The sequence below is a fragment of the Ochotona princeps genome, chromosome 23, assembly GCF_030435755.1.
Source record: "Ochotona princeps isolate mOchPri1 chromosome 23, mOchPri1.hap1, whole genome shotgun sequence".
Taxonomy (NCBI): domain Eukaryota; kingdom Metazoa; phylum Chordata; class Mammalia; order Lagomorpha; family Ochotonidae; genus Ochotona; species Ochotona princeps.
The window spans coordinates 12,015,190-12,035,702 of NC_080854.1; positions in this window are offsets into that span (position 1 = coordinate 12,015,190).

The window sequence follows — 20,513 nt, forward strand, 5'->3', positions numbered from 1 at the left end:
CCACGCTCTCTTGTGGGCATGGAGTTGGGTTGGGCCATGTCAACCCGTGTTTTAAAGCTGCCTTGCAAATACATTATTTCCCAGCAGTGGATAAAAAGCAATAGGCCAGGAGTTCAATGAGGAATGTGGACTTCCTTAATGCCATCTTAAAGAATGGGGAAGAAAAGTATTCTGCAGTTTAAACATGAGCACACACAATGGGGCTGATTGTTTTCTAGTCAAGTCTTCATGTTGGCTTAAAGAGTAGGAGGAGATAAAATTACACAAAAACTGACCTGATTTTGCACTTTATTTTTTTATTAGCAAGGTAGAGAAATGAAGGGATCTTCCATCAGCTGGTTCACTCCCCAAAAGTGCCTACAACAACCAGGGCTGAGCCAAGCCACAGACAGGAGCCAGTAATTCATCCTGATCTCCACTGTGGGTAGCAGGAATCCAATCACTTGAGCCATCACCTGATGCCTCCTAGGGTGTAGATGAAGCTGGGTAGGAAATGGTACCAAGACTCAGATACCAAGTGAGACACTTGCATGTAATACGAGGGCATCACAAGCAGTCCTTTAACCACTGTGTCACAATGCTCATCCCTTTTTAATCATTTTTTAATGTATTTATTTGAAAGGCATGGAGAAGAGGATCTTCCATTGGCTGGTTCACTCCCAGCTGCCTATAATAAACAGCTTATGGCTGAAACAGGTCAGAGTCAGGAGCAACAAACTCAGCCTGAGTCTCCCACGTGGCTGGAAGGGACCAAAGTACTATATCCATCACCTGCTGCCTCCTGAGATGTACTTTTGCCGATAGCAGGATAACAAACAGAGCCAAAACTGGCACCCAGGGACTCCAGTGTGGCAACGCATGCATCCCAAGCAGCACTTCAACTGCAGGGCCAAACACTCAGGCCAGGACAACAGACTTACCATTGGGATGTTGTCAGTAAATGATTTGGGGGATGGAGAGGCAGGAGGGCAGGAGAGGAAGAGAGTGCTTCCATTCATTCCCCAGGAACCTGTAATGGTGAGGGTGGGCCTGGGATCAAAGGTACGATCAATCCTTGTGCTCATCTCTCACTTGGGTGGAAACATCCACTGAGCCCTCACAGCTGCCTCCCGCGACCTAAACTGGCAGGAAACTGGAGTTACAGGTCAGAACTGGGCTATAAACTCAGGTACTTCAGAATGGAACGTGTCTTTGTTCCTGGGACAAATGACTGCCCCTCGTGTTATTTATTAACTCCTATGGGGAAACAATGACGGGTACCAAGTATTTTTCTGGCTCCTCGCAGGAAAAACAGAAACCATTGCAGTTCTGTTAACCCCTTGCTGTCTGTATGCTTGTTTCTTGTCCCAGATGCTGCTGCCGAATGTTCTCCCGCTGGCCTAAGTGCAGCTGGCCTTCACAAATCCCTTGGGACAGCCTCATCTTTTTTGTGGTTTTGTTTTGTGTTTTGTGCACTGTGTCTTGTGTTTATACCTGCACATTTCCAGGACTTGACCAAGCAAAGAGATCCTTTTTGTATGTGTATATGGGTATGCACATGAAATGCACTAGGCAACATACAAGTCCTCAAAAGGCCTCACTACTCTCAGGCATTCTGCGTGACACTCATCATAACATTGTTTAAGATTAAGATTTTTTTTATTAATTTATGTTACTTATCTGAAAGGCAGATAGATAGAGACAGCAAGAGCTCTTCCATTTGCTGACTCATTCTCCAAAATGCCCACAACAGAGAGTTGGCCAGGCAGAAGCCAGGGACTAGGAAATCCATCTGATTCTCTCTGTGGATGATGGAAGTCCAGCCACTTAAAGTGGTGTCTGCTGCCTGACAGGTGCACATTAGCAGGAAGCTGGGTCAGAGCCAGGACTTGAACTTAGACTCTGCAGTATGGGATGTGGTGACCCAAGCTGAGACTTGACAGTCGGGATGAACTCCGGTGCCTTTGATAACGGCATAAACACACTTCAGATGTAATTATACATGGGGTTGTTGACAAACACAGAAACCATATAGTGCTTGCCTTCGAACTGTACCATGATGTACTTTCAGATCTTGGGAGGGGGTTAACAGAACAAGGTAGAAAGGGGGTGGAGGGACAGCCACCAGAGAACATGGCTTTGTAAGTGCATTCATGACAACCTAGATAACTGTCCTGATGTAGGGTATCTAAGAAGGGCATGGCGGGAGGAGTTTTGTGAAGGCTCTGGGCAGTGGTTGCTGGCCAAGAAAGCCGTATCTCAGAAAAGCCAAAACAAGCTTCGTGGCGCAGTAAGTTAGGCCACCTCTTGCACCACTGCCATTCTGTATCAGAGTGCCAGTTTGAGCCCGCATGCCCTGCTCCTGATCCAGCTCCCTGCTAACGCACCTGCGAGGCAGCAGCTGATAATTCAAAAACTTGGGGTCCTTCTACACACTCAGAAGACTAAGATGGAGTTCCTGATTCTTACCTTGAGTTTGGCTGAGGCTTGGCTATTGTAGCCATTTAATGATTGAACAGTGGATGAAAGATCTCTCTTTTTCTCTCTCTCTACCTCTCCTTGTCTCTGTCATTTTGCCTTTCAGATAAATAAATTTTTAAAAAAGCAAGGACAAGGACAGCTTTAAAGAGTCACATAGCCTCCGGGTTAAGAAAGCTGGACACAGGATGGCTGATGTGGCCTGCCTTGGCCTTGAGCTCCACATCTCTGTTTTGCTTTCAGGGAGCGGCTCCAAAGTAAACCTCTACCCTTGTCTGGAGTTCCAGGGTCCAAATATTTTCAAATAACACTTAATCCTCCTTAAGTTTAACTAATCCATTCCCTGTGGGTGCACTGACCTAACAAGAGGCAGGCAAGAGCCGTTAGTAGCTCAAGATCAGTGGGTTAAATGTGACATTGGAAGGCCACCAATGATGCCCAGAGCCCAGCCTAAAATGACCCAGGACTCTATGGCATCCAAGAGGCATAAAGGAGCCAAGGTGTCTGGGGAGAAGCTCATGTGTGTGGTTGAAGGAAAACAGAAGACATCTATTATTCAGAAGACCTTTTACAATAGCAGTAGGACTGTTGCAATATGACCATAGACAGAGATCTGGAGGTGGAAACTTGGAGAACTTCTGATCCAATCTTCTACCCCAGCCAGCACCAAATTCCTATTGCTACATAGTGTTTGCTTAACTGGCCGATGACAGAGTGTGTGGCCGTAAAGTTAGTCTGCAAATTGAGGCATTGTCACTGACAACCAATGAGCAAGAAAAAGAAAAGAACCAAGAGACCTTCCTCTCACACACAGATGGATTTTCACTGGGAAACCAGGTTGCAAGTTTATTTGTTCAAGGTTGGAATGTAAACTAAAGAGATCTAAAGTTTTGCTGGCTAAGGACTACCCTTTAAACTTAGATACAATGTGCCAAGGTACTTCAAAAAGTTCATGGAAAATGGAATAAAAATGTGTTTTGTTGCAAAACTTTTACAGCTGTGCATATAAGAAACTTTAAAAAGTTTGTGGAAATGGGCATTTTGAAAATGCTGGGCATGCATTTTACTATTTTGCACCAAAATGTATGTTTAAAAAATATTTATTTGAAGAGGAGGGAATACAGAGGGAGAGTGTGTGTGTGTGTGTGTGTGTGTGTGTGTGTGTCTTTCATATGCTGATTCATTTCCCTAATGGCCACAATGACCCAAGCTGGTCCAGGTCAAAACCAGGAATTTGCAACCCCATCTGCTCTCCCATGTGTATCCAGAAGCCATCCTCCCCTACCTTCCCAGGCACGTTAGAAGGGAGCTGGAGCAAAAGTGGAGCAGCCAAGACTCCAACCACTGATCTGATGTTGCAAGCTGATGTTCCAGCTAGCAGATGAGCTCACTGTGCCACAAGGCTGGCCGCTAATTGTATCTTTAAATTTAATTTTCCATGAACTGTTTAAATTTCTCTGACAGTAACATCATGGATTAGTTAGATTCCAAAGCTAGAAATCGTTCAGTTTTAAGATCCATTTCGTTTCCTTAAAATTGGAATATGTAACTCAGATTTCTTCTACCATTTGAACCTGGTACACTGTTCTTAGCTGAGTACTAAATAAAATAGCTGGAGCCTACATATTGATTTTTAAAAAGAAGGGAGAGAGAGGCAGGGAGGGAGGAAGGGGAGGGGAGGAGCCTAGTGCGGTAGCCTAGAGGATAAGACCTTAGCCTTGCATGTGCCAGAATCCCATATGGGCACTGGTTCTAATCCTGGCTGCCCTGCTTCCCATCCAGCTCCCTGCTTGCAGCCTGGGAAAGCAGTGGAGGATGGCCCAAAGCCTTGGAACGCTGCACCCACGTGAGAGACCCAGAGGAGGCTCCTGGCTCCTGTCTTTGGATCAGCAAAGCTCTAGCTGTTGAGACCACTTGGGAAGCAAACTAGCAGACAGAAGATCTTCCTTTCTGTCTCTCCTTCTCTCTGTATATCTGACTTTCCAATAAATAAATAAACAATTAAAAAAAAGGGAGGGGAGGAGGAAAAAATGGGAGAACTGCATCTCAAAGCAGTAGAGTCACACTCAGTAAGGAGTGCATTGGCACGATGAGCAGCCCATGAACCACTCAGCCAAGGCAGGGCCTTGCCTCCCAGCGCATGCGCACAGCTCAAGTCCTAAGAGAACTATGCAGAAACACTCTACTCTAAAATCCTCTGTCTGTCTCTCTCTCTTTCTCTCTCGCTCTCTCACTCACTCACTTTCCCAGGTGTACACATATTAGGTCTTTCAGATATCCAAAATTCAGATGCAGTCACACACAATGGCGGTTTGAAGGGTTTGATTTTCATTAGTCATGTTCTGGCTCTGCTCTCATTAGAATGCCTACAACCACACGGTGACTGTGCTTTCCAGGAAGAGATCGAGAAGCCGAAAGATAAAGATCTAGAATGGTAAGAGACTAATATTACAGGAGAGTTTATAAGCCAAAGCTGTCTTGGTTTTTAATGAGAAGAGCTAAAGCTCTCCCTGGGAGTGAAACCTCTGCCAGTCAGTGGAGTCGGGATAGGGTGGTCACTGTGGAGAGGCTGAGCTGGCACATGCAGGGAAGGGCCCCTGATTAGGCCAGCACAGCTGGGTCTTGCTCCACCCTGGGCCAGCTGTGTGGCTAAGTCTCAGTTTCACACCTGTCAAGTGGGGCTAACACTAGAACATATCTCCTGAGCCCATTTTGAGGATTCAGTACTCATCATACCAGAGCCTCGTGCATACCCGGCACCCACCAAGCACCACTGTTATTACACTGAGCAAGGCCTTAAAGAGCAGGTAGGATTAGAGGAGCAGAGAGGAAGGAATGGAAGAGCAGGGTCCAGGCTTTGAGGACATCCAGTGTGAAGATGGTAGGGAGGAAGAAATGCAGTGATGAAACCGCCATTGTGTCCTGGTCATGTGGCCCCACTATACTCTGAGCTGCAGTTTCCTCACCTAGCAAACAAACAAACAAAATAGTAGTTACTGCAAAGGTTGCAGTGTGGATTTAAATGAGACCATCTATTGCCAGTGCTCAACCCTGTGTATTGGAGAATGCATAAAAGAAACTGCTGGCTTGTGGTGACGTTGGAGAATCAGGAAACGGGGGTGAAAGGGAATCTTACTGGCTGTGCACCCCACTCTGTGTCCTTCAGTTTCTTTGAAATGCCTTACGGGGCGGAGATGAACAACTCAAAGCAACAATTTCAGTAAGCCCTATGCAAAACGGAATCAACATAGGGAAGGGTGGGGGGCACAGTGAGTTAAGCTGTTTCCTGTGACTACGCCACCCCAACAGAGCACCAGTTCAAGTCCCAGATGTTCCACTTCCTGTCCAGCTCCCTGCGGAGGCACCTGGGAAAGCCTCAGAAAATGACCCAAATGCTTGGGGCCTGCCGTCCACATAGATGAGTGACACAGAACTCTAGGTGCCTGGATTCACCATGGCCTGGCACCAGCTTTTGTGGGCAGTCAGAAAGGGTACGAGTAAAAATAGGTAGAAGCTCTGTGTCTCCCCCTCTCTGACCCTCTGCCATTCAAATAAAATGAAATACATTTTTTTTTCAGAGAAAGTAAGTGAGATTAGTATGACACTTGATACACAGCAAATGTATGCTTGTGATCAGAAGTGTTCTAGATTTTAGAGTTTGGGGTTTCAGAGTATTGGCCTAGATGTTCTGAGTTGAACATCCTTAAGCCAAAATCTAAAAACTGTAAAATCTAAAACTTTGAGCATGAAGTTGGTACTCAAACTTTTCAGATTTAGCAGTAGTTTGGATTTTAGATTTTCTAATTAAGGATGCTTAACCTGTGTCACTGTGGGAAACTAGAGGGATCATACCACGATTCTTTTTCTGCTAAAAGAAAGGAAGGAAAAGAAAGGAAGGAAGGAAGGAAAGGGAGGGAGGGAGGCTGGGAATGAGGGAGAGAGAGAAAGAAAGAGAGAAATAGTACACAGAGTGGGTTACGCTGAATTCTTTAGATTTCTTCTATATGTGTAATCATGTCAGATACAAACAGATAATTTGACTTCTTCCTTTCTTGTTTCTTTTTTGCTTCATGGTTTTGTTCAAAATTTGCAGTATTCGGGGTCCGGCACGATGGCCTAGCGCTAAAGTCTTTGCATTGAACCCCTGGGATCCCATATGGGCACTGGTTCATGTGCCGGTGGCTCCACTTCCCATCCAGCTCCCTGACTGTGGCCTGGGGAAATCAGCTGAGGATGGCCCCCGGGCCTTGGGATCCTGCACTCAATGGGAGACCCAGAGGAGGCTCTGAGCTCCTGGCTTTGGATTGGCTCAGCTTCAGATGTTGCAGTCACTTGGGGAGTGAATGAATGGACGGAAGATGTTCCTCTCTCTCCTCCTCTGTATATCTGACTTTCTAATGGAAATAAAATAAGTTTAAAAAAAAAAAAAGCAAAAAAACCTTGCAGTGTTTTTGGGGCGAGCACAGTGGCTTAGTAGTCTAATCCTCTGCCTGCAGCACCCACATCCTACATGGGCACAGGTTGCAGTCCCCGCTTCTCTACTTCCAATGCAGTGCCCTGTAAAGTGTGAAAGATGAACCTGAACATGAGTCTTGGAGAAAGCTCCAGGCTCCCAGCTTCAGAGCAGCGAACTGAGGAATGAACCAGCAGATGAAAGGTCTTTCTCTGTCTCTCCTTTTCTCTGCAAATTTGCCTTTCAAATAAAAATATTTTTTAAAGTACACAATAATTCCAGAAACAAACCATTTAATTTTCCAACACTTATTCTGAAATCATGTATAGGCCTCTCAAGGAATCATACTGTTTTTATTAGCATCCTTTACCAGTGTATTTAGAGAAGAACAATTCTGGGACTCGATGACAGTTTTTTTTTCTCCAGATATTTAAGCAATTTCAGGGAGATTTTGGCTTCCTTGGTTCCTTAACTATTGAGGAATATGTCTTAAAAACTTTGTTCATGTAAATAATTCAAGTATAGGATTGGGTGTTTGGGCCAGCAGGGAAGACCTTGCATGGGATGCCCAGCGTCCATCTGGCAGTGCCATGAGATGCCCAGTGTCCATCTGGCCATGCCTGGGCTGCAGTTCCAGCTCTGTTTCTGATTCCAGCTTCCTGTTGAGGCACACCCTGAGCCACAGCAGGTGATGGCTCAAGTGTTTAAGTCCCTGAACTCATGTGGGAGAAACAGTTCAGTTCCCAACTCATGACTTCAGGCCTTGGCTGATTTGGGCAGTTAGGGAGTAAACAAGCATGTGGTAGGGCCTGGTGTGGTAGCCTAGTGGCTAAAGCCCTCACCTTGAACGCGCCTGGAATCCCACATGGGTGCCGGTTCTAATCCCAGCAGCTCCACTTCCCATCCAGCTCTCTGCTGGTGGCCTGGGAAAGCCTTGGGACCCTGCACCCATGTGGGAGACCTGGGGAGGTTCCTGGCTCCTGACTCCAGATCGGTGCAGTCTGTTGGGGAGTGAATCTTCCTCTCTGTCTCTCCTCCTTTTGGTATATCTGACTTTACAAAAGACGTAAATAAATCTTTTTTTTAAAAAAGCATGTGGTAGATATCTCGCTTTCTCTCTCCCCCTCCCTCCCTCTAGATCCATCTCTCTCTCTCTGCCTTTCAAACATATAAAGTAACTTTGAAAGTGGAGATATGATTTACATTTTAGAATCCAGAAAGCGCTCTCTGTAGCCCTTCTGAGCCAGAGCTTATCATAGTAGCATGGCTCCCACAATCTGTCTCAAGTGTGCTTTTTCTCAGGATGCTGGCTTAGCTTGCATTGGCCTTCCTCTCCTTCCCGTTTTGCCTTCTCTGCCTTGATCTCTGTCCTTTTCCCACAGGCAGTTTCCTGCAAAAACAAATTCTGGGGCTCCGCCTGACCTGTTCTCGCTGGTGTGTCTTTGACCTCCTAAGCAAAGATGTCGATTCAGAAATATTTTCTCAGTGTCTCTGGAACCCCATGGATCACAGGTTAGGAGGTTAAACCCTCAGGCCTGAGGACCCCATGTCATGGCTTCTCACCTTGGCTCAGAGCCATGCCCCACTGGGACTGCTCCTCACCTGTCTCCCCAACACATGACCAGGAACCCAGGAGGGAAGTACTGCCATGGGGCCGCAGCCCACGGCTCAGACCACAGGCACACTGGCATGGGGGGCGGCCATCCTTGTTCCTAAGTTAGGCTGATTTCTTCTAAGATCTAACCCCTTTAAGTTTTGTGCTAAGCAAGCATCAGAGAGCCTGACCTTGCTTCAAATAAACTAACCTATGACTTTTTCTTCCTAAACATATTATGTGGTGAATATGCTAACGCTGCTTCAATTCTGGAATACAATTACAAGAAACCAAGAGGAAACACTCTAAGCAAAACTCCTGTGCTTGAGATTTCCTTTAAAATTAGGCAGATCTTCTGCTAATTTTCCTCCAAGTCATATGCACTATTTTTCTAGAAGTAAGTTTTATGGTTGACTTTTAATGGAAAAGCTTTTTTTCATCTGACTTTTTTACACTCAGCGCACTACACACAAAACTGAAGTTAAATCTTTCACAGCTTGTCAGTGACAACCTACTTATAGCTCCTCATCAAAGAAGTAAATTTTTTTTTAATTCAGATAAATTTTGGAGGGGCAGCACTGTGGTGTAGTGGATAAAACCATTGGCCACAGTGCCAGAATCCAATATAGGTTCCGATTCAAGTCCTGGCTGCTTCACCTCTGAGCCAGCTCTCTGCTGATGCTCTTGGGAAAGCAGCAAAAAGAAGATCTAAGGACGCAGGCCCTTGTGCCCACAAGGGAGACATGGATGAAGCTCCTGGCTCCTGGCTTCAGGCTGCCCCAGCTCTAAGTATTGTAGCTATTTGGGAATTGAACCAGCAGATCTCTATTTCTTTTACTCTCTCTTCTCTCCTTCTCTGTTTTTCTCTCTCTTCTTTGCTCTTTCCCTCTGACTGTAACTCTGCCTTTCAAATCAATAGAATTAATTTATTTGAAAGGTAAAGTTACAGAAAGGGGCAAAAACAAAGATATCTTCCATCTACTGATTAACTTCCCCAAATGTCCACATGAGCCACAAGTGCCAGGAGCTTCCTCTGGATCTCCCACGTGGGTGGCAGGAGTTCGGATACGTGGATCATCTTCCTCTGCTTTTCCAGGCACCATTAGCAGGTTACTGATTGGAAACAAAGCAGCCAGGTGGGAACAGGTGTTGCCTTAACTTACTGTGACACAATGCCTGCCCTGTAACGTGGTTTTGAACAGAGGGTCCAGTGCTGTAGCAAAACCTTTCAGGGCAATCAGGCTTTCCCAGCTTCCTGGTGCATGTCTCACAGAACACAGCAAATTCTCATGTTCCATTTTGTTGTGCTCAGACTTCTGTGTAAAGTCCCTTATATGACAACCAAGGATACCCATATTTAGAGCCCCATATGCTGAGTGACAACTCCAGGCCTAGCAACACTTCATTCCACAGGAGGAAGCTGCGAGTGAAGTCGCAGTCCAAGAAATAAAGCCATTGGGTTTTTTGGGGGGCAGGCGGGGGGAATTCTCACCAATAGTTGTTCAAAATTTGCACAGTTGGCCTAAAAAAGGAGCTTAGTGTTTTCTAAGACAAATGGTCACTCACCCAGGCCCCCATGCAGGAGGGCTAGCCGCTGGCGGGAAAGGACAGGCAAGTTACAATCAGGAAGCGTCTCTATAGACGCGCTTCTGGTAAACTGCTTCATCTCAGAAGAAAAAGGACTCAGATCTTTGTGGCTCCCATCATTTTATTGTGATTGATTTACTCTTCCTGTGTATTTTTATGCCAATTTCCATATTCAAAATTTTATATTCTTAAAGAGGGTACTCAAAATTGGGTAAACTTCAGGATTCATACGAAATCTGGCTCCGCTGACGTGTGACAATATTGGTGTTTGTGTTTTTGATGCACATGAGAAACTGGGATATGGACGAATTCTTTTTCATTACCATTTATTACCTAGACTCAGTTCCTCATTTCCTTAATTGGTGGCTCCTTTTTCAGCTTAAAAATAGGTATATTATAACCTTTCCTCATCCAGGCAAGCGGTGGAATGAAAACTTACAGAAGAGGGGGCGGGAGTTAAGCCTAGCAATTACGCTCAATTCTGGGTTCTGGCCCCTGACTCCAGCTTCCTGCAGCCGTACATCCTGTAAACAACAACTATGCTCTCTCAAGGAATCGGGTCTTTGCTGCCCACAGAGGAGACCTGGAGTGAGTTCCCAGGCCCTGGGCCCTCTCCCCTGCTTCTGTGCAAGCCACCAGCTTGCATGGGGATTCCTGTAGTGAACTGGCAGCTGGGAGAGCTTGTCCACTCTCTCTCACTTATTTGCTCACTCTTGTATTCTCTCACAACTATTTTTTTTTTTAAAGAAAACTTCTAGAAAAGTAGATCCTACTGGGGGAAGGGGGCAGTGGTAATTGAGCACCAAAAGCAGAACCTGTTCCTTCCACAGGAAAACAGCTGGTATGTTTTTTTCCCCTCATTGATACACTGAGGTGTCCTACTGGGCAACAGCTTGGAGCTTTCTGGATGTTTAGAAGACACACCGATATTTTCAGATAACAGTACCATGCCTGCCACCGCCCTCCCCCTCCTCCACGTCACCTTCACTGTCCTGAGGGCAGTCAGTAGGAAGAGCTTACCGTTAGATCACCCACAATATCAGTGAGCACGCGTTCATCATTTCGTTCTTTTTCTGGGGAACTCTCCCAAGAATTTTTTTCTGGTCTTCATTCCAGGAACACTTATATTTCTGTTGAGCCACTGGCCTTACAATCTGATCAACTGTAGCACCAGTCACAGCTCCCACGTTGTACTGCCAGCGGGTGAGCCCAGAATTAAAACTGCCACTGAATTGCACTGGGTTGTGCCAGTTTTAATCAGGGCGCGTTTTGTTCAGGCCCATTTCTGTCCCTGCTTTTTGTTGTCTTTAGTGGTTCCTCCCTTTCTTTCTCTTTTCAATGTCTCTCTTTTTTCTTTTTGAGAGCCAACAGAGAGGAAGGGGCAGTCCATTAGTTGGCTCTTTCCCAAGTACCTGCCATATCAGGGTGCCAAAACTGTCCACAGGAATTTCAAGTAGATGGTAGCAACTGGATTACTTGAATTGTTACTGCTGCCTTCTGTGGTCTACATAAGCAGAAAACTGAATCGGAAGCCTGAACTTCTAAATCAAATCTAGGTATTCCAATATGGCCCCTAAGCGTGCTGGCCACTAGCCAAGCAAATACCTGTCTCCCTTCCTTTATTTCTAATTATTATTCCTGCTATGTTTCTGTATTTATTTATTTACATACACATGTGTATATACTTTCTTGAGAGACAAAGGGCATATGAGTTAATAAAAGACATTTTTTTTAAAGATTGTTTGTTTTGGGGTTTTTTCCCCTTGGGATGCATGGAGTCCATTCCTGCCACTATAGCAGGAGCCCTTTTTCCCTTTTTTCCTAAATAAATCCTGCTTTGCAAACAAACAAAGAATTACTTATTTTTAGCAGAAAGGCAGATTTACAGAGAGAGGAGAGACAGAGAGGAAGATCTTCCATCTGCTGGTTGACTCCCCAAGTGGTCACAATGTCCTGAAGCCAGGAGTCAAGAACTTCTTCCTGGTTTCCCTCATGGGTACAGGATCCCAAGGCCTTGGGTCATCCTTTGCTGCTTTCCCAGGCCACAAGCAGGGAGTTGGATAGGAAGTAGAGCAGCTGGGATATGAACCGGTGGCCATATGGGATCCCGGTGCATGCAAGACGAGGACTTTACCCGCTAGGCTATCACGCCTCTCCTGATAAAACACATTTTCAGAATTATTCTGAACATAGCTTTACTATACCAAAAGAAACAGATTTCTGTGGGAATGGCATTGTGACTATAGCACTTTGCTGGTGCCTCTTGCCTTCTCTCTTTGTTTTTAAAGAATTATTTCCTTAATAGTATGTGTCGGAGTATAGAAAGAGCTTCAAATTGATAGTTCCTTCAACTAATGTCTCTCTCCCCAAATGACTACAATGGCCAAGGTTAGGCCAGGCTGAAGCCAGGAGCCTTGAACTCTACCCATGTCTTCCCCAACACAGATGGTCTTCCAGGCTCATGAGCAGGAACTGCATCAGAAGTGGTGCAGCAAAGGCTTCAACTAGTGTTCCAGTATGTAATGGCTACATTGCAAACAGTGGCTTAGTTCACCATGCCACAACCCTGGCTGCCCCGGGTACCTCTTGTGCCCTCCCAGCATTCTGCCCCTTACCCTTAGAAAACACGAAGGACAGTAACTTGTGTCTGATTCATCTTTGCCACACACAGAGCTTTCTCCCCACTACATTCCTCACAAAATACTGATGTTCTAGGTGCCCTCACCCTAGCAGCCAGGATTTCAACCCATGTATCTGACGCAGATGGATACAAATGAAGTTTCAGAGGAGGTTCTTCCAAAGTCTGCACAGGGGTGTGGTACCCTCTGCCAGCATGGATAATTCACATGAGAAAGATAAATGACCAAAAGTGGGGAGGCCCAACCTCTCTAGACCCTCTTAAGCTTTCTTTTTGGACCCTCTAGACTCTGCTGGAAAAAGTGGATCAAGATGATGTCCCACAGTGGCCGGAAATGGGGAAAGCAGCTGCCTAGCAGGGAGCGAGGACTCTGGGGAGAAACTCTGACCAGGCTAGTCTTCCCCTAGACTTGGCTAACACTAGTAGCCTCTAGCTCAAGCCTTTTAAGATTTCAGATTCAGGTGAGAGTGAGAACAGTCTTCCTGTTAGCCCAGGCCCCTGCTCTTTGACCAAACTCCAAGGGCCCTTATCACAGAAGTATTGGGCCCCTGACTGACCTATTAGGGCATCCCTAACTTCACTCCCCTGGAAGTTTCTCCTTGGGAGGGCGGTTACTTTTCCCTATTTCACCCAGTGCCACCTTTCTCAGGCTTTTTTTCCCTCCCTTTTCTAAAAACAGGGAGTGGGTTGGCCATGGATAAATTTGGGATTCTGGGCCTGCTACAATAGCTCAGTGGCTAAAATCCTCACTTTGAATGTGCCAGAATCCCATGTGGGTGCCTGTTCATGTCTCAGCTGCTCCACTTCCCATCCAACTCTCTGCTTGTGGACTGGGAAAGCAGTAGAGGACAGCCCAAAGCCTTGGGACCCTGCATCCCTGGGGGAGACCAGGAAGAAACTCCTGGCTCCTGGCTTTAAATCAGCTCAGCTCTGGCCATTGCAGCCACTTGGAGAGTGAACCAGTAGATGAAGATCTTTTTATATCTCTTCTCTGTAAATCTATCTTTAAAAATAAATCTCCCTTTAAAAAATAAAGAAATTTGGGATTCTGCATGAACCAGATGGATTTAAGCTTTTGATTTCTACCCACAAGTTGAGATGACTACCACTGAGTTAAATAAAAAAGGGAGATTCATGTTCAAAAATACTTTAGGGTCTAGATGGAAAGAGACACATTTCAAGACTGGTATGCTGAATCTGCTTACTGGTGTATAGGTCCATGGGAGCTGAATATTCTTCTATTTTCTTAACCATTATGTCCCCAGAACCTGGCACATAGAAGGTATTCAAGAAAAAGTTGTTGCTGTATTGATTACTCATTAGTACAAACATATTGGTATTCATATTCAACTGAATGTCTTAAGGCTTTCAGGCTAGCATAATGACATATCACAGACCATCCTCTTCCCAAGTGCACCACTCCTAGCACTGTCATCTTGAAGCTTAGGATTTGAATCGGACACAGACTTTGAGCCCATAGCCCTGAGCCAATGCTTACAAACCCGAGGCTCGCTGCCTGCATCCCATACACCCTGAGAAGAGCAGACAGGCAAGGAACAGGACCAGGACCAGTACATGACCTAGATAGACAAGACAGGGTGCCTTGGGGAGACTCCAGGCCAATCCAACATACCTTGTATCTCCACTCGCCCACCCCAAGCCCACAGCCTGTAGAGCCAGCTGCCAGCTCCAGGGCGCCTCCTCAGCTACTGCCAAGGCCTGGATCCTTGGCCTCTCTTAAGCTGTGAGTCTGCTCTCAAATTCCCACAGCCTGAGTCTACCCCACCTTCTTGGCTAGTACCTTACCCTTTGGCATCTCAGGTCTGCTCTCCATCAAACCCTCCTTACACGACTGAAAAAAAAAAAAGATTGGCCAGGTTAACCAGCCGCTTTATAGACAAGGAGGAAAAGGCAGACAGAAAGGTAGTCTGGCCATGTGGGTTTCCCCTTTGAGGGAGGTGTGTCCATGCCTGTGACCTCCCTGCACCTAGTGAAAACAGCAATCCCCACACAGGATGTTGCCCTCCACAGATCGCAAGCACAGCAGGCATTAGGTGTGGCCGTCCATCACCCATTCCCTAGCTGGCGCAAGGGTTAGCCAGCCATATGTATCTGAAGCCTTGAGTCCCTTGTCCTCTAGGGATGTGTCAGGAGGAACCTGATTTCTCCCAACGAACTTGCTACAGAAGAAGCCAGCCTCCCCACCTCCACCCCGCTTCTCTCTGCTTCCCAGCTCAAGATGTGACTTCTTAGTCCAATCCCCTGCACGGGTTCATCCTCCACACCACAGCCAGGTGCATCTTTAGAAAAGGCATTGTCGATTCTAACACCTTTGAGCTGAAAGCATATCAGTGGTCTCCTATCATTCTCAGAATAGAAACTGAAATCCACCGCTCTCTCCCCCAGCCTGGGGACCTGCACCACCTAGAACCAGACATACATGCGGCCTCATCATACTTCCCCCTCACTACTCCTGCAGGTTCATGCTCCACAGCCTTAGTTCCTGGTGCTCTGTGTGCACCACTCTCTGCCTGGACGTATAGGTCCTCACGTCTCTAGGGGATGTGACCTCACAGACGAAGCACGTGTCTAGCTTGATGGGAAGGTACCAAGTTGTTTTCCCAAGCAGCCGTGCCTTTTTGCACAAAAAGCTCCAGCTGCTCTACTTGCTTGCTAGCCGTCGGTATGGGCGGCCCTGCGTGTGCTGTGTTGTTAGTGAAAGAGTCATGCCATATGATGAGATCCTGTCAAAAATGCATAGAAGATGAGTAAGTCCTTTGAACTCGTCTCAGTGAGAGCTCTCTGGTCTGTTATCTCCCACTCACCCCACCACCCTCCACCCTCCACCCTCCAGCAGCCTTCACAGAAAAACCTTGAGCCACGCTACTTTGAAAGCACAGGGGGATTTAAAGTACTTAACCACAGAGATTGTTTTTCAGCCTGAACTGATAAAAGCACAGCGGCTTCAAAAATCTTGCCTTACCATCTTCGCCAAGCTCAGTTTTGCCCCCCTGACCATGGCTTCTCTGCTGGAATCAAAGTGATGACTGTGAAGGTCACATGTGTGGAAATATCACAAAGGACCCAGTCACAGAGGATACAAAGACTTCCGGGAACGGAAACCATTGTGTAGCTTGCTGAATATATTTTCCAGATTAACTGCTAATTGAACTCTTTAGAAGACTTCCAGTGAATTGTTCTTCGGTTTTTCCCTTCACACCCAAATCCACATGTTGGTAAACACTGGAGGCCACCCACCCCTTTTACAAGAGTGGTTTGCCATGTTCAGGGTGACAGTGCTAATAGCATGCTTATTAAAAGATGGACATGCAAATCGCTAGGGGTGCCTTATGGTTTGCTCTTTTATTTCCTCAGAATATTCCAGAGAGAATGTTTCTCACAGAGGAGCCAGAAGCTAGAGCTAAGTCTCTGCTAAGGTAACTTATTAGTGAGTCACCCAAAGCTATAAATAGAACTCAGCTTGAACTTCTGTCCACAATTACATGACTCTTCCCACAAAGAGAGGCATTGCTAATGACAGCACACAGCCTACTAGCCACTACCGCAGCCAAGAGCGGTGCGGGCTTGGAACCACAGCTTAGTGGGAAATGTGCTTTAAGTACAGGTTGCCAGGATGGCATTCCATGCTTCCTTGGGGTCCCTTAGAGCTTCTGAAGAAGTGGTATTGTTTTTCTTAAGGATGATCCATGGTTGTGCCAACCAACTCTGTCCCATTCTTTCTCTCTGTTGATAAATCTCAGATAATCACTGCCTTGATGTTCTCTTTTCTTTCCCAGGAACCGGCCATCCAGTACATAGCACGTACGAAGGAGGGCTCCCTAACTGTTAGATGGATGGATGGATGGATGGATGGATGGATGAGGTAGATGAGTGGGCATGTTGATGCCATGCTGCCATATAATACTCTGAGATTTTGACCTTTTCCTATGTAGGTCAATACATTCATGTCAATTTCTAACACATTATGAATTTAAATGTTCACTCTATCAAAAAATATCTCCACCAATAGCCCTGCTGTGTTTCCTCATATCTTGCTTTGCTTATTTCCTTAGGGAATTGGCAGGAGCAAATAAAACATCACCTGGAAGCAGTGAATGGGGCAAACTTTCAGACCCTGCTGTTGCTATACTTGTGGTCCAGTTTCCCATTAGCTGAGAAAGGAAATGTCAAGGGAAGTGGTCAGAAATGGCCTTGCACACAAAGTCCTACTCATCACCAGCTCCCTCTTCCCGCCCCTCACTTTGGCCCTGGCATGCCCCCCTCCATTCACAGGTATTTGGGGAGCAAACCAGCAAATGCAAGTGTGCTCTGTCACACTGTTGCTTGCTCTCCTGTTCTCTCTCCCATTCCCTACCCCTCCAATCAGTAAATAAATAGTTCTTTTAAAAGTTCGAATGATGTAAAAACGAAGAAAAAAAGCAGAGCATGTGTAGGGACGTGAGATGTCTCAAGCATTGTCTAGAAAGGGCATTGTCGAGAGCAGCTATCCTTGGAGACCACGGACTATTCTCCCTCTCTCTTGCCTTTGTTTCAGTCTGTGTTTCTACTGAACTCTTTAAAGAAAGGTCTAGAACTTACCTTCACCTATCACTGTCATGTGTTATTTTTTTTTTCACAACCCAGTCTCTTTCTGGCTAGTTTTTTTCTCCCTCTTTTCTTCTGGCCTTACCAACACTTTCCCGTAGTTAGGGTTATGAGTATGTGGTCTCCTATGGTGTATTTTGTGCAAATGAGTGAGATGTCAGATATTCCAGTGTTGCAATCTTATCTCTAAAGAAAGAACCCTAAAGGGATGAGAATTGATTGCCAACCAATCCCAAGCATGTAAAATGACTGTGAAGGCAGTCTCCATGGGCTCAAGGGCTGATCTGTCTTTGCCCATCCTCTAATGAGGAGGCTGCTGCCCACTCACCTCTCTCTATTCCAGCAGGATCCCTCAGGGCACCAGTTAGAGCAGACACCAGGGCCTCAGAATCCTGGGCATCACCAAGAGGGCCTGTGAGCTACAGACTTACTTGTTCCCCATGAGAAACTGTGTAAGCTATACAAAATAAGCAACTTTGTGACCTTCAGTCTTGAAATAATTAAATGTAAAAAAATCAAATGTGTCTCAGATAATATGTAAACTGTGATAGCCACCATACCATGAACTAGCCTGCAGCAATGAAAAAGATACAAACACACAAGAAAGATTAGTATCCAGTGCATTCTAAAGGGAGCAGAAAATATTCATCATAGCATATTCCTTTCATATGGTATCCCAGAAAATGCAAAACTGTAAAGATGGAGCAAGTTAGAAGGGTATAGGGTGGTTGTAAGTATAAAACAAAAACAGTATTTAGAGGAAGACCAAAATATTCTACGTCTTGATCATGACAGCGATAACATACACTTGTCAAAACTCATGGGACTTAATATGCACAAACATAAATCTCCCTCAGTTTAAAGTTTAGAATGAAACTGTTTGAACCTCTGTACTTGTTTCTGAGAACCAGTGCCTTGTTAATACTGGGCAACCTCATTACTGTATAACCCAGTGAGGTTACCCTGTGGACACATGGGCCCCATCAGCTCACTGTTGCTACTTCTCTGACTACCATCACAGTGTTTGTATCTTTCACACAACTAGAAGCACAAAAATAATTTGCTCTGACGGACTCTGGTGTGTGCTAGAGTGTGTGACGTTTCACAGGCTGCCCATGAGTTTTGTCTTACTGCTTTGTCAAACTGAAATCATCACATCAAATGTGACAACGTAAGAACTTTCTTCAAAAATGAGTTAGAGCTTATCTCTTCACCAGATTCATAAAAATCAGCTTGATGGAGAAGGTATTTTCATCAAGCAGATCTGATGGGGTAAGACAACATGTTTAACAAAACCTAGTATTAGGAAGTGATTCTGAAGATCAACCCCAAAGAAAACACCAAAACACAGCAGTTTTTATGTGACAGAGCCATTGATCTTAATCAACTCCATTGTAGATGCATTGGGTTATTTTCCTAAAATTGATTACACATTTTATCAGAAAGAAAACAAGGAACCAGGATCCGAAATGAGTCCATTTCATGTCTGACAGTTAACTAACTCCTGGAGAATCTCACATCCCTTTATTTGTGAAAATTTACAGCAGTGGGGAACAGGAAAATCGAGTGCAGATATTTGTGTATCTAACCAGTGTCATTAATGATGGGTCTAACCATGTCCTCAACCTCACTTAAAAACAACACAAAAAGCCATATCCTGCTATGACTGATCATCCACGCAAAACACCGCGGCTAAAATTCAAATAGAAACATCCTCCCCACCCCCCCAGATTTAACAAGAAACAAGAAGTCGGCAGTGTTTAGATCGCAAGATAAAGATGATTTCAAGCGAGGCCCCAAGCAGGCAGGGCAGCACAGATCTCCCCATGCAGCCGGGGTAGCTACCATGCAGTGCTTTCTATCCTGTTTTCTACTTTGCAATAGTCTTTGGTTTTGAAGCTACTTCAGTCAACCCTGCTGCTTGGCTTCCTCATCACTTTGCAAAGCATCACAAGCGAAGACCCTCTCTCTGAGCCTTTCTGTTCACATGGCTTCTTTTTTTAGAGCTGCTGCTGCTGCCCAAGAGGAAATGGAGCTACAAGTGTTTCCTTTTCACTCAAAGTTGGCACTTTTTTTGTGGTGGAGGAGGTAGCTGAGCGCTTAGTTTTCTCCCAACAATGCAAGATAGCATTGTGTTTTCCTCCAACTGCTTCAGCTAGCTCTTGTGTAATGCATTAGTTACAAATGATATCAAACCCTCCCAGGAAGCAGGCTGGGCACATTTTTCCCCGTGTCAGATGGGTCAACAGAATTCTCGAGATGGCTGCTCCACTGCATGCCACTGTTTCTATTGTTGTTGCCCCACACCCTCTCCCACCCCCCAAGTATATCCAGCTGCAAAGTGCATGGCAACCTCAGTATTTCACAGGCTTCCAGAGGCATGCACAGGACAGTGGGAACCTGTCTCAGGCTTAGAACAGCGACAGTGGTGCTCTGGCATTGCCACAAAAGCACCTCGAAGTGGCAAGGAAAAGGCAGAGCCCAGGGACCACCTGCAGCGCAGCCAGACATTGTATCAAATAATCAGTCTGATCTGAAACGAAGAATAACGCTGAGGGAATCTGAACAAATGTGATCATGAACAACTAACCTTTCCTAAATGCTGCCATGTGTGCTAGGGACATGTATGTTCTTTTGGCTTTAAGAGACAGTCCATGTTTGAACCTGTTTTGAGGGGAATGGTGCTCACTGGCTCCTGTAATCATCAAGTGCAAGGGCAAGGGGTGACTCCAGGAGCTGAGACTCCTAGAACGCTTTCTGTCTCTGCCTCTTCATATATACACACACACACACACACACACATATGTATTTTATGATCTTTACATAGTTGATTAGGGCGCAAAGGGTCAAGGGCTAGAGGAAAGTGGGTAAGACCATTGTTTTCACATTCTCTTTTTTCCTTCCTGTATCTGGGGAAAGGGGAGAGATAAGGAGAAAAGCCACACTCACCCTCCCAACCATCCCAGGGTCCCTGATGTGGGGCCTGCTCCAAGGGCATGCTCAAGTGATTGCAATAGTTCAAATATTCTGAATTGCTGCCAATCTCACCATTCCAAGCACGACGAAATCTCTCCAGAATCCACTGGCTGGCTGACTTAGTCCACCTTAGAATCTCCACTTGCCCAGATTTTCACTGCTGTCTCTACCTCTTCTGCTTATCTCTGCATGTGGAGGATCTG